The sequence below is a fragment of the Oryctolagus cuniculus genome, chromosome 10 (genome assembly GCF_051225735.1).
Source record: "Oryctolagus cuniculus isolate XC-2025 breed Fujian yellow rabbit chromosome 10, ASM5122573v1, whole genome shotgun sequence".
Taxonomy (NCBI): Eukaryota; Metazoa; Chordata; class Mammalia; order Lagomorpha; family Leporidae; genus Oryctolagus; species Oryctolagus cuniculus.
In genome coordinates, this window is record NC_142876.1 from 21555906 (window position 1) to 21570425 (window position 14520).

At 42.6% G+C, this 14520-nt stretch overlaps 1 protein-coding gene across 6 annotated transcripts in view; it reads right to left on the reverse strand.

Moving 5' to 3' along the window:
* WDR7 (WD repeat domain 7) overlaps positions 1–14520 on the reverse strand; it is a 377439-nt gene that overhangs the window by 118112 nt on the left and 244807 nt on the right. The gene's annotated exons all lie outside the window — the stretch shown is intronic.

A 14520-nucleotide genomic window follows, 5' to 3' on the forward strand; every position in this document is an offset into this window, starting at 1 on the left:
TCTGTGCAGCGCATCATTCCCAAGTGCCCTCTGAAACCTGTGGGTGCTCAGAAAGTTGCAGGCAGGGCTCCTTATGAATAATATGCTGAGTGTGCAGGTGTTCCAAATAAAGATACATGATAGCATTTCATCTATCTAACAAATGAAAGCATTTAGTCAATCTTACGTTATTGCCTGCCACTGAATGAGAATGAACTGAAATGGCAGAGAAGAGAAGGGGGGCGGGATGAAAAGCCAAGCTCTATGGTATCTGGAAATGAGTGCTCTGAGCCGCTTCTCAAGCATGGAACCCTTTATGAATCCGCTGAAAACCCTCAGTCCCTTCCCCAGGAGACCACACACACACACACAGCCACCAACTTCCGCAGAACTGCAAGGAGGCCCTGGACCTGGAGCTAACAAGTCCTATGGTAAAACTAAAAAGGTACATACCCATAAAGTCTTCTTGAGAAAATGGCCCCAAACCCCACTTCATTTACTCTCATATTTAACCAAGTAAATGTAGTATGTAAGGTTTACTTATTTTGGTTCTGGATCAGAAAAATCAGTTTAAAAACACAGATCAGCCAGCACTTTCTGCCAGCACTTATGTGCCCCTTGTCATGTATTTTAAAACAAAAACATTTCTGGGCATGTCCCTTTTCCTCAGCAACTTTTGCCAGCTCTGAGAGTAGGAGGTGGGTTTCATATAACTCCCTCATCCAAACCAGCAAGCACAGTGCCTTGCACGCAACCTAAAATACAAAACACACCCGCCTTTACCACATGCAGGCCTCTGACACAGCCCCCTCCCAGTTTGTCACACTGATAGTGCAACAGGCAAGAGTCTTCCACTTTGCTGTTGATTCTTTACTTTGAAGAACTGAGTTATAATTCCTACTGCTTTTCTCTGCAGACATTCTGAACCTACAGCTGCAGTGGCCACCAGTCTAAGCGGCATGGCCCTCTGGAGGAGTATTTTTAGGAAGCAACACGGCAAAAGGGGAAGAGAGCTTCCCAAGTGCAATGTTCTACAGCATTTTCATCATCATCTCCCTGCCCTGTGCGCCACCACTGCCCTGTTTATTACAGGTGGGGACATCGCTAGGGGTCTGGCAATGCTAGGGACCTCGCTGGCCTCTCTGGGCCTGTGAGGTAGTGACTGCACAGGCACTTTCCTCACCACTCCCACAATGATTCTGAGAATGAAAATAAACAGCAAGCGGCTGACTGCTTGGTACTTTCCACCACTGTTCTGATGAAGGCGGAAGGATGGCACAGGGCTGGGATCACTTGCCTTTTGATGAAATGATAGAAAAAGGGAATTCAGAGTGGCTCGTCCAAAAGCCCCAGCCTCCCAGTGGCCCGCCAGAGTGTCTGCTGCTCCTGTGCACACTGTGGCCTGTGCCCCATGGGGAGCATGTGTAGTTCAGCAGGAAACACAGGGTCCCGGAGCACCGCCACCCTCCCCTTAAATCACCTTCTACTTCACTCAATGACCTCATAAGTAAAATTCTCCCGCCGTGCCTCTGCTTCTTTAGTTCAAATTATAGTCTCCAGGTAACATAAAGCAAGGATTCCCGCCGTTCTGGCAGGGCAGTTTTTACAGCTCTGGCAGGCCATGTGGAGGGCATCAAAAGAAGAAAGAAAAACAGCCTGCTTCCCACACAGATTTCAATGTCCTAGTGCTTTAAAATGTACTAGGAAGGGTATATTTCTCCCCCTACATTTGTCTCTGACAACTTCTTCTAAACAAAACAGGTAAATAACACAAGTTTAAAAAGCTTTTCCAGGTAAGCCTTTTGATTTTTAGCCCTGTTGATCAACAGGATGCCTATGACTTTACTGATCCCAGCACTAACGACACTGATGTTCTGAAGGAAATCTGGATCGCTTAATACTCCAAGCTCCTTCAGCCTACATCTTTTCTGCTGATACTAAGGAACTGGTCTTTAACAAATGGCTGAGTGAAAATAAAAAGGGGAGCAGGTGTTTGGCTCAGAGTGCTTCAAACGCCAGTGTTCTACATCAGAGGGCCTGGGTTTGAGGTCCAGCTCTGGCTTCTTGCCAATGCAGACCCTGAAAAGCAGCGGTGATTGTCGCTCCCCCTCTTCGTGGAGGAACGACACAGGACCCTGCGCTGTTCTTTCGTCTTCTCAGCCTTCCCCGGGTTTGCTGCTGGTTCTTCCCGGGTTGGCTACTGTCCCTTCCACCTCCGTGGAAGGGCAGTTCCCCCTGGCCACATTCCCCACTTCCGCAGGGGAGCGGCACACTGCCGGCCGGCTCTCTCGGGGGCTGCACAGGTGTTCCCCTTAGATGTTCCTGGTGCATGCCGTCTCTCTCCTCCTTTATAGTCCTCCGCCAATCCCAACTCGGCTGCCCACACGCCGAGTACGCTGCTCTCCTCCAATCAGGAGCGAGTCCTACAGTTTATTGGCTGAACTGGAGGCACCTGTGTAGAAGCTGTTTTCTTCTCTCCCAGCGCCATATTGTGGGAGAGCAGATGCATAGAATAAGTCTTAATTCCAGTAACTCAGTCTAGTCCGGGTTGCTCCCCACAGATCCCCCTTTCTTTTTATTTTTTGGCGTTGATACGCGCCTGTCTTCGGTGTCCCGCGGCACACACTCTGCTCTGCTTGCTAGAGTTGCCACAGGTTCTTACAAGTCCTATCAATCAGGCAAACCGAATCCGGGTCCTCTCTTCGCCATGTTGTGAGGAGGTTTTTAGGCGCTGATGCGTGCCTGTGTTCGGTGACCTGCGGCTCATACTCTGGTCGAGCCGCCTGCTGGTGCTTACCGCCTTAATCAGGCAGACCGAATCCAAGCTTTCTCATTGCCATATTGTGGGGTGACTTATTGGTGTTGATAACGTGCCTGTCTTCGGTGACCTGCGGCGCATAAGCTGCTAGCCGCCCGCAGGTGCTCACCGCCTCACTAATCAGGCAGACCGAATCCAAGCCTTCTAATTGCGGTATTGTGGGGAGGCCTTACTGATGTTAATTCGTGCCTATCTTCGGTGACCTGCGGCGCATAAGCTGCTAGCCGCCCGCAGGTGCTCATCGCCTCACTTAATCAGACAGACCGAATCCAAGCTCTCACATTGCAGTGTTGTGGGGAGGCCTTTCTATTTCTCTACTTCTCTATCTCCGGGCATTCCTATTTCTCCCATTTTACTTCTATCTTCCAGCATTCCTATTTCTCTCATTTTACTTCTAAACTTCTGTTTCTCTTATCCCCGCAGCTTCCCGCTCTCATTTTACTTCTAAACTTCTGTTTCTCTTATCCCCGCGGCTTCCCGGCTCCCGCCCCGCGGCAGCTTCACGGCTCCGCGCGGCTTCCCGGCGCCTCGCCCCGCCGGCGGGCTCCCGGCTCTGCGCGGCTCGGCTTCGCGCGCACACTCCACGGTCTCTCACTAGCCCTTTCGCGTCTGAACCACGGCCTCGCGCCAGCCCCGCGTTCCCTATCTATTCACGCCCCGTGCTCTCTCTGCACGCGGCAGCCTCCGCGAGTCACACAGCGTAGCTTGCGTCTCCGCCACTAGCATTCAATCCAAGTTCCCCGGGCTAGCCTGGCGAATTCAACCCAGCTTACGTCTCCGCCCCACGGTTTGGCTTCCCGTCCTTTGCTCCCCGGGCTAATCAGACGGATCCCAACCAGGCTTACGTTTCCGCTTCTGGTTTTAACTTTTCGCCCCCTATTCCCGGGCTAACTTGAGAATCCCAAAGTGGCTTTCGTTTCCGCCTCGGCCTGCCCCCCGTGGCTTCAATTTCCCTAACATTTTTCTCTACCCGGTATGTTTCCCCAAGCTTTCCTCCAACAATATTCCTCCCTCATTTCTCCTGGCCTCTCCCCACAGTCCATATACGAGTCTGTTTGTTCTAGCTTTCACTTTCGCTTTCGACCTTAGAGATTTCTCCCAGCTTCCCCCCGTAGTCCGTAGTCCGTATCTGAGTCTATGACTAGGCTTTCAATAGCTTCTTCCGGCACCTTTTTCGTCCGGCTTTTCCCTAGGCTGTTTGCTAGTCTCTCTCTCTGGTATTTTCCACTTCTTCCCTCCTAGGTTTCCTATCCGAGTCACGGCACCATTATGTCGCTCCCCCTCTTCGTGGAGGAACGACACAGGACCCTGCGCTGTTCTTTCGTCTGCTCGGCCTTCCCCGGGTTTGCTGCTGGTTCTTCCCGGGTTGGCTACTGTCCCTTCCACCTCCGTGGAAGGGCAGTTCCCCCTGGCCACATTCCCCACTTCCGCAGGGGAGCGGCACACTGCCGGCCGGCTCTCTCGGGGGCTGCACAGGTGTTCCCCTTAGATGTTCCTGGTGCATGCCGTCTCTCTCCTCCTTTATAGTCCTCCGCCAATCCCAACTCGGCTGCCCACACGCCGAGTACGCTGCTCTCCTCCAATCAGGAGCGAGTCCTACAGTTTATTGGCTGAACTGGAGGCACCCGTGTAGAAGCTGTTTTCTTCTCTCCCAGCGCCATATTGTGGGAGAGCAGATGCATAGAATAAGTCTTAATTCCAGTAACTCAGTCTAGTCCGGGTTGCTCCCCACAGGTGATGGCTCAAGTAACTGGGTCCCTGCAACCCACATAATAGATCTCAACTGTGATCCTTGCTTCTGGCTCCAGCCCAGCCCAGTTCCAGCCATTGCAGGCATCTGGGGAGTGAACCAACAAATAGGAACCTCCTCTCTCTCATTCTCTCTCTCGAAAAGAAAAGAGAAGAAAAAGGATAGATATACTCCTTTCTTGTTTTATGTTCTCTCATCTAGAATTTTTCTAACTTATAATTTCATATAACACAGGTGCTTTGCAAGATTGATCCAAATAATATAAAAGCCAAAATAAAGCAATGATAATAGCTCTCCTCTTAATAGAGACATTCTCATAACAGGATTTATGAATTTTAAGTTTTTATCTTCAATAATTTTTCTTAAGCCTTTGATATCTGGTAAAAGTTGTATTTTAGCATAATATTTATTTATTTATTTGAAAGGCAAGTTTATGGAGAGAGAGAGAGAGAGAGAGAGAGAGAGAGAGAGAGAGAGGAAGAGATAGGAAGATCTTCCATTTGCTGGTTTACTCCTCAAATGGCCACAATAGCCATGGCTGGGCCAGACTGAAGCCAGGAGCCAGGAGCCAGGAATTCCATCCAGGTCTCCCACATAGGTTCAGGGGCCCAAAGACTTGGGCCATCTTCCATTGCCTTACCAGGTGCATTAGCAGGGAGTTGGATTGGAAGTGGAACAGCCAGGACTCAAACCAGTGCCCATATGGAATACCAGCATTGCAAGCAGTGGCTTAACCCACTACGCCACAACGCCACAACGCCAGTCCCAAAAGTTGTATAATTAAACTATATAAGAGGTAATCTAATTTCATTCAAAAATACATATTTATTTATTTATTTCATGTAAGTGCACCTCCATTTGGTAGTACCTCATGAGTACGCAAGGAGAATAATCACTGTCATTTGCCATTATGATCAACGCCTTCATCAAAGTCTCCCCAGTGGCAGAATTAAAAAGCTCAAGTAGCTGGCCTGACACACTTCCAATGCTCTCCATCATGGGGTCCCAGCCTATGCATCCAACAATTCATGTAACGGCTATTTACTGAGTATTGCTCATACTATACTAAGTACTGCAAAACCACATGGAAGAAGATTCAGTTCTTTCCCTTAAGGAAATTCATTCTAATTCAGTAGATGACCAAGAAAAATAGGACATTTGAATATGCTCTGAAGAGTATTACGGTATTTATAAGTACAAGGTATCAAGACAGCACTCATCAGAGGCATTTAACTCCACCCTGGTGGTACAAGCAGGATTCCCTAGGAAGGGCGCCTTTTTAAGAATTAATCAATCAAAGGGGAAGAAAATGCAAAGAAAATATTTGAGGCAGAGGGAACAGAGGGAAATGAGAGAGAACATAGAATGATCAAGGGACCACACCAAGCTCAACAGGGCTGCAAATCTGGGGTGGGGACAGCAGGAATGGGCAAGGAAAATTACAGGGCCAGGCAGAGACCTGGGGCAGGATATTAGCACCTGATTCAAAGGGCCTTCGGCTTGAGAGTTCATTATTTCTGACAATAACCGAAAGTCTTGAGCAAAGGAGAAGCTTGATCAGATTTTCATTTCTAGAAAGGGGCAAGACTTAGCGCCTTTTAATCCCAATTCACACACCCACAGCCAGATGGATTGATTGGAATCAGAATTTCTGAAGTGAAAAGACTTTAGACAACTTTGATCTGTTCTCATGTCTTGGGAGAGATAAATGGAAAGCAAGGGGTTAGCTTATAAGGCGTCCAGGCCTCATGTGTAATGACCAGTGTCCATCTTGGACTACAGCTTGCACCTTTGCCACCATGCTGTATTCCTGGAATGCCAACCAACTATGGATTCAGAACCACATCCTTTATGACCCCTTTAGAGCCCATCTCCTCCTTCTGGATTAATTCTAGCTGCAGTTATCAGGCTCTCCCTAGAATAGAAAATGAAATAAATTACATGTTTTATCTGTTCTCAAACAACAAGAAGATGGTGGTAACTGGTGCAACAACTAAGGATGACCACAGCAAGTTAACTGTCTTGGCTTTAATGTGTCTGCATCATGGCCACAAAATGGTTATCTCCCACCCAGCACAGCAGCCACTTTGCAGGCAAGGCAAAGAGAGGGGTGAAGGACAAAAAGACATGTGCCAGTTAAGTCAAGCCCTACTTTATAGTCTGACTGCATCTCACTCGTCAGAATTATATCAGATAATAGTTCCCCTAGTTTCAAGAAAAGATGGGAAATGCAGTTTGCTAGCTGAGCATACATTGCTATTTTCAATAAAACTGAGGTTTTGTTTATATGGAAGGGAAGAATGGGGTAGAGACCTAGGAATTCCTGCCACATCTTTCCTGTTTAAGTTAAAATAAAATCCCTCCCTTTAATACAACAACCATTATCTATACATTTAATAAATAATGATATACCAGTTTGTGGTATTTGCTTGTGGTATTGTTAAAATCCAATTTTTTATTTATTTATTTACCTTTTCAAGTTGGTGAACAGTTCCCCATAAAATTTAAAAAAAAAGAACTTTTCTGTTTGGTATAAGGCTTACCACAGTACTTTAAATTCAGTAAGTACTGAATACATAATTGCTGCTTTGACAAATACTGAATCTTCCACCATATCTGCCCAGCACAATCAACAAAATTATGCAGAGCTAAAAATTCCCACAAGTCTGCTATAAACTTGTGCTGGCCCATAGCAAAGTTTCTATGATAAAGTGGGAAAACATAAACAATGGAGTCAATCTTTTACATAAAGTTAAATGTATTCTATCCAAAGGAATGCTTATTTTGAGGTTATGGTCTTCCTACATTTTTGGTGAGAGGCTATGTTCTTACTACTTCAGTAGTGAATAAACTTTTTGAAGATAAAATTGTAGATTTTTAGACATTTTATATATTTGTTATTTATAGTGGTATCTTATAATATTTATGTTAAGCAAAATAAAACATTTTAAAATCTACTAAGTGCCCATAATTTTATTTTTGATTGTAAAGATTAGAAATCACCATCAACTGTAATAAATCTGTTGTCTCATGGGACCAAAAGGATACCTATCTCTCTAAATATCACAACTAGTAAATCCTATTATTAGTTCTAGACTAAGAGTGGCAAAAGGCTCCTAATTCAACTATTACAGAGTGGAGTCCGGCACTACTCAAGTCAATCTAAGGCCATACTCAATGCTAAATTTTCAAATCAGTGGCCTGACTTACCTATGGGCAAGCAGTATAGATACTGCGGCAGCTTTATATTGAGGATTTAGTGTAGAGTGCCTGCCCCCAGCACTTCTGTATGTCCAGCCAAATGAACAAATGAGCTACCACAATACACACTAATTCAGAACACTGGAAACCAATCAAAACAAAACAAAATCCTTTAAAAAGCAGAAAGCACTAAAATCCAGCTCTGGATAAATCACAATTAACTTGGACCCTCTGGCTGCTGGAAAACTAATTCTGTTGTCATGCAGTCACCAGTAATAACAATAGCTCATATTTTAGCGCTATTTTATCTCAAGCTTTTTATCTCAAGTCTTCTGTTTTTTTTTTAAAGGGTATCAACTTTAATCTTATGTTTTTTAAAAGGTGCCACAAAAAAAGCTAAGCTGCAAGAAAAAATTTACACTTTGCTGTAGCAGCAAAATGCTAAAAATGAGAAAAGGGTTGAAACAAAGACACCAAAATAAAGTCTAGGAAAGCTGTGGTTAAAAAGCTGACAGTATTATACTACGGCAAATATGTTGCTTTGGCAAGATAAAACAATGTCCCAATCACAAATTGACCAATAAAAGCCAATGTTTAAAATTTCTGTAGTATCTGGCTAATCATGATGGCTAGGCCTCATAAAAGGTTAACATGCAAGCTACCACACACACACACACACTCTCTCTCTCTCTCTCTCTCTCTATGCATGTACGCATTCCTGTACTAATGTTATCACTTAGTATTATGAACAAATTTGTTATCCTTTTCACAGACTCAATTTACTAATGCATTTTACATTTACTGAATGTCTATTATGAAAAGACTATTAACTATGAAGAACTGTTGTTATACACTTCTATAAGCATCATTTGTTCAATAATGAATAATACTTTTATATTGCTAAGTGAAACTTCCTCTCCCTTCTCACATTTCTAGCACAAGGACAAACTGAACCTGCTAGTGGTACCTTCAGTTCTCCACAGCACACTGAAGACACAACAGACATACAGAACGACAGACTTCTTTTATTAACCTACTCACACAGAGTCAATTACTGCCAGCTATATGCACTAACAGACCATCAGTTGCCCACACCTTTATTTTCCGAGAACCACAGATCCTAAGACGTGAACACTAAGCAGTCATATACAATGCTTTTACCCAGTTTGTATTTGTGCAGAAATGGCACAAAATAAGAAAGGCTCATTTTAAGAGGTATAGTCAGGGACATTTTATCCAGGCTTCACTAGTAATACCTTGCTTTATTTCTTTGCCTATTTTTCTCACCCATGGTTCACTTAAGGCCTAAAGACCTCCCAGAAATCTAGACATGGAAGTCTCACCAGAGCCAGGACCCCCAACAGAAGTCGACAGCAAGCACTAAGAGCAGAAAGAGGTGAACTCGGACACCATGAGAAGGCAAGGCAACATCCCTGGTATAATGCCTCCATGACCGAGGCAAGGAAGCTTGGATTTTGTTAGCAACAATGCTGACAGAAAACCAGTGGCCCTAGGGAAGAGCTTAGAAATTAAAACAGAAGGGGCCGGGTGGCATAGGGATAAACCCACCGCCTGTAACACTGCCATCCCATATAAGCACTGGTTCACGCCCTGGCTGCTCTACTTCTAATCCAGCTCCCTGCTGATGACCTGTGAAAAAGGCGTGGAAGATGGCTCAAGTGTTTGGGCCCCTACCACAGATGTGGGAGACCCTGAAGAAGCTCCTGGCTTTAGCCTGGCCCAGTCCTGGCCATTGTGGCCATCTGGGGAGTGAACCAGTGGATGAAAGACCTCTCTCTCCTTCTTGCTCTCTCTATCCTCCTCTTTCTCCCTCTCTCTGTAACTCTGACTTCCAAAAAAACAAATCTTAAAAAAAAAAAAAGAAATTAAAACAGAAGCTAGAGTCAACCCATATTTAACAAGTGAGAATGAAATTTTCTTATTGGAATTATTATAAAACCTAAAATTTCAGAGAATTTCTCTAAGGCCCTTGAGAGTCATGAATATTACTGCTCTCCTGTCAGTGGGAAATGTACACAACCATTTACTTGGCCTTTGGTCACTCCTAGGACATTCCTATTTAAAGTAAATTCATTTTTCATACTTAAAAGGAAATCACAAATGAAGAAACAGCCACTAACCATTCTTGTCTCTGAATAGTAGAGAAAGGAAAAAAGGTCATATTAAAAAAAATACTTTAATTAATAGCTCAATTACAAGAAAATTCCTGTGGGAGAACATATTATATGCACTTTAAACCAAATGAATTTATGATGATTTATGCCATTACAATGAGTGCAAAATGAATTAATAATGATTGGCCACTTACTCCAAAGTGTAACCAAGTGAACGAAGCCTTTTCCCACTTGCTAATGTCCATCAAAGAACAAGGATGGCAGAGTGCCATCTAGAATTCTAGTCCTTTGCTTTATACAGGTACCTCATTTGAATAAAAATAATTCCAATGCAGTGTGCATTATTCATGGATATGGAATAATTTAGAAACAGTTCTAAGACCAGATGTCCTGTAGTAACACAATTATTAAAAACTGCTTTTAAACTTTTTACATCTGTAATGCATGAAAACTAAATCATTTATTTGGACAAAAAGCATAAAATAATTTTGTAAAATTAGGAAATTAATTTTTTAAAAATATTTTTAAAGATTTGAAAGGCAGAGAGTTAGAGAGAGAAAGGAAGAGGTAGACAGAGATCTTCCATCTGCTGGTTCACTTGCCAAATGGCTGCAGCCGGGATGGGCTAGGCAGAATCCAGAAGCCTAGAACTCCACAAGGTCTCCTGCAGGGGTGGCAGGGGCCCAAGCACTTGAGCCATCTTCTGCTGCTTTCTCAGATGCATTACCAAGGAGCTGGATTGCAAGTGGAGCAGCTGGGAGTTGAACCAGCACTCATATTGGATGCAAATATTACACGCACAGCTTAATCTGCTGTGTTACAATGCTATTCCCAGGAAATTAATTTAATACAGATATTTAAAAGCTCATTAATCTAATATCAGTTTAATCAAAATAGTCATAATCCAAAGAATAGGTAATTTGCTGTTTCCTATCCTATAATCAGAAGAGTATAGGGGTCAGCATTGTGCTGTAGCAGGTTAGGCCACCACTTGTGACAACATCATCCCATATGGGCATTGGTTCAAGTCCTGGCTATTCCACTTCTGACCCAGCTCCCTGCTAATGACCTAGGGAGGAAGCGGAAGATGGCCCAAGTCCTTGGATCCCTGCACCCACATGGGAGACCCAAATGATGCTCCTGGCTCCTGGCTTCTGCCTGGCTCTGCTCTGACCATTGCAACCATCTAGGGAATGAACCAGTAGATGGGAGACCCCCCCCCAACTCTGTCACTCAAATAAAAAAAATGAATCTTTATAAAAAAAATACAAAATCCAAATTTTCTTGGATTCAAAGAAGATTGTTTTTCTATTCTATTGAATTTCAAATTACCTAAGCCACATCATATAGAGAAATTTAACCTAATTTTGCTCTTGGTATAATGTATTTTGGACAGCAGACTAAGATACAAGAAAATCTTTCCTTCCTATAAACAAAAGAGCATTACTTAATGCTTTAGGTTTTTTCCTCCCTAAGGAAGGTAAAGAACGCTGACTGACTGATAGTCTAAGGGTCAACAATAAAGAAAATGTTAGAAGTAGATGTTGATGAGGTCAGAGATGTTAAAAAAAAAAAAAAAGAGCTATAACCTGATTAATACTGAATGATCCAAATATGTCTGTCCTCACCCCTAAGGATAGTGGGCTGTTGAATTACACGAATGAAAGAGAGTGAGGAGGGAGACAGACAAGAGAACACCAGGGTTTATGTTATACCTCTGGCACCTATCAGCTTACTGATCCTTTCACTCATTCGGGGTATACTGAGTGCCTGCTTTGTGCCAAGCACTGTTTTAAACCCAGGTCAACAAGGTCTGTGCTCTGATGAAGCTTACATTCCTGCTGGGACATAACCATGAAATGAACAACCAGGTACATCAAGCAGCACAAAGAGCTGTGAAGAAAAAAAGCAGGTAAGGGTCCAGAGAGTGGTGGGGGGAAGGATTCTGTGGAAGGTGGGATCTGAATAGAGACCTGAGGGAAATCAGAGAAGGGCCTGTGAGAGAAGCACTAGATGTCCTGAGTCAGGAGCCCTGGGACATTTCAGGGACAGCTAGAAGCCAAGTGCAGCTGGATGGCAGGAAACAAGGGGCAGTAGGAGGATGCAAAGTCACAGAGGTGGCTGTAGGGTGGATGTTGCAGGAGCCTTTGGAGGTGGGTTTTTATTCTAAGTATTGGGAGAAACTTGTGGAAGGCTATTTGGTGGAGAATGACCCAGTTTGTTTCCAACTTAGAAAACAAAGAACATTTAGCATAGAATGTATGCAACTATACAGATTCCTACCATTGATTTCTTATGATTACTGATCATCATCTCTTGTCCATGTAACTTTTTATGACTAGGGAATGATGCATAAAACAGAAACAAGTATCTCTAGGTTATATGAAAAGTATTTCTCACTAAAAATAAAGTAACATCCCATGTTCTATTCTTAGCTTCCATTGGCCTTCTCTGAATCACTTCCTGGAACCAACCAGAGGCCAGCAGAGGTTGGCCTTTCCACAGATGAAACTCCCTTAACCCTGCAGCTTCATTCATACCCGATTTCTTCAGGTCTCTACCTTACCCTTTCTGTTCATTTGTATATTGTTACATAGCTTACAGGAGGGACTTGTCAAGTAGATTCCAGGTTCTGAAGATGCTGATGGACCTCCCCCAATCAATCAAGTTACTCTTCAAAGGTACATGCTCAGCTATTTCACCCACTCTCATTACTACAGAGTGCTAGGAACTTAATCATTATTAAAAAGTGCATGACACCAAATCAAGACCTTCACCAAGAAATACCATTAATGTTGACCAAAAGTATAGCAAAAAACTGAAAAGAAACGAAATACTGTCTTGTAACTTCATAATTGCTTCCTTTTTTAAGTAATTCACACAAACTAATTAAGAAAGCTATCATCACAAGCAATATCTCAAAGTAATTTTATGGGTAGTCCAGTGGAAATTAAAATCACATGAAAAATTACTTGTTCTTTTTTCTAATAACCACAGTAAAGCATTAACTGGAGCCAAGAACTGCTAGATGTCGTTAACCCTTTACAGATATAAAAGACCAGATTATGCCTTAGTAAACAGCAAATACCAAGAAAGCTGTGATATGGAGACTGCAGTAAGTATAGGAGCAATAAATTCAGAATTGCTTTACATGCTGTAAAGGGACAAATAACCAACATTCTCAGTACAAGCACTTTAAATGTTTCAGTTCTACGCATTTATTTTATTGAAGTTGAGTAAGGGAAGGAAAAAGATGAGCAAACAAAATTCACTCTGCTGCCCGTTTCTCAGTCTGGACATCTTTGTTTAAGCTTTGACTTGGCTTAAATGAACGAATTAATATTGACAAAAACATCAACTAAGCTAATGAGTTGTTAGTTAAGGCAATAAACATGTCACATTAGAGTCAGCGCAGTAAAGAGGTAATTAGCCCTGGAAAAGCCCTGCTGATTGGAGCTGTTGAGATCCTCTGCTCTTAACCTTTGAGTCCATTATCTAACCCAGGAGTGGTGGCTATGTTAATGGGCACTCGCCAGTAAACAGCAGCCTTGCTACACCAGCCAAGTCTGCACTCTGAATTCTGGGATGAAAGGGATGCTGCTGTGTTTACAGGCCAGCCATCAACAAAGCTCCATGAAGATCTGAAACAGGGCTCCTTCAGGAATAGAGGCTCATGTTAAACAAAGACAGAGAACAAATACATCAGCAAAGAAATAGCGGAGAGTATATATATTTTTTAACAAAAAGATACACAGTAATATATTAAGTAACAGAATATGACAGAGGAAAAGGCACTTCAATCAAAATACCTTCTCTCCTACAGTAAGGACGCTCTGATCCTTTCACGATAAAGCACAAGATGCTATGATATGATGAATTCCCACCTATCTGAGCTATGAAAGCAACCAAGATCAGACAATTAAAAATCTTATACAATGTTTGGCTAAAACAAAAAAGAAACATCATGTGCTACTATACTTCTAACATCTGTATGTTTATATGACATTACACTTCACAGCAGCTTGCTCTATAAAATCTGTTTCTTTTGGAACAGATTTGCTAATTTTACTGATTTGGCTTTAGGACAATTAAAGCTAGCATCTTGAAGTATATGTTGGGAAAAAAAAGCTCGTAGAAAAATCACAAATAGCAGAACACAAATCTATACGGGAGCTGAAACACAACATTTTATATGAATAAAACTCGCACACTCTAGTAGATTACTGAAATAAAACAAAAGAGCAAATAGGAGAGTACAGTTTGAATTTGCATAATCTTCGTGTTAACTTCCAAAAAAGTATCAAATATATGCTAAATAGACTTGGCTCCTAATATAATATATGCATATCTTTTAAAAAGATACAGATATTTCACATACATATAAGTAGATTGGTACATTACAAGAAAATATTTACTTCTCCTTTGGAAACTTGTTTTTCTTTGGAGCTTAAATATGTCATGTTTACAAGATAATACTACATTGCTATTCATTTTGTGTTAAGATAATTTTACTCAAGTTTCTTTTATAAAGGAAAAAAAATTCCGTCCTAATCCTGTTATTACATATGTTTGATGAAAGAAATGGTTAGATATGCAGTTCCCTGTCACTGCTGCCACGCATGTAAGTGTGGGATGTG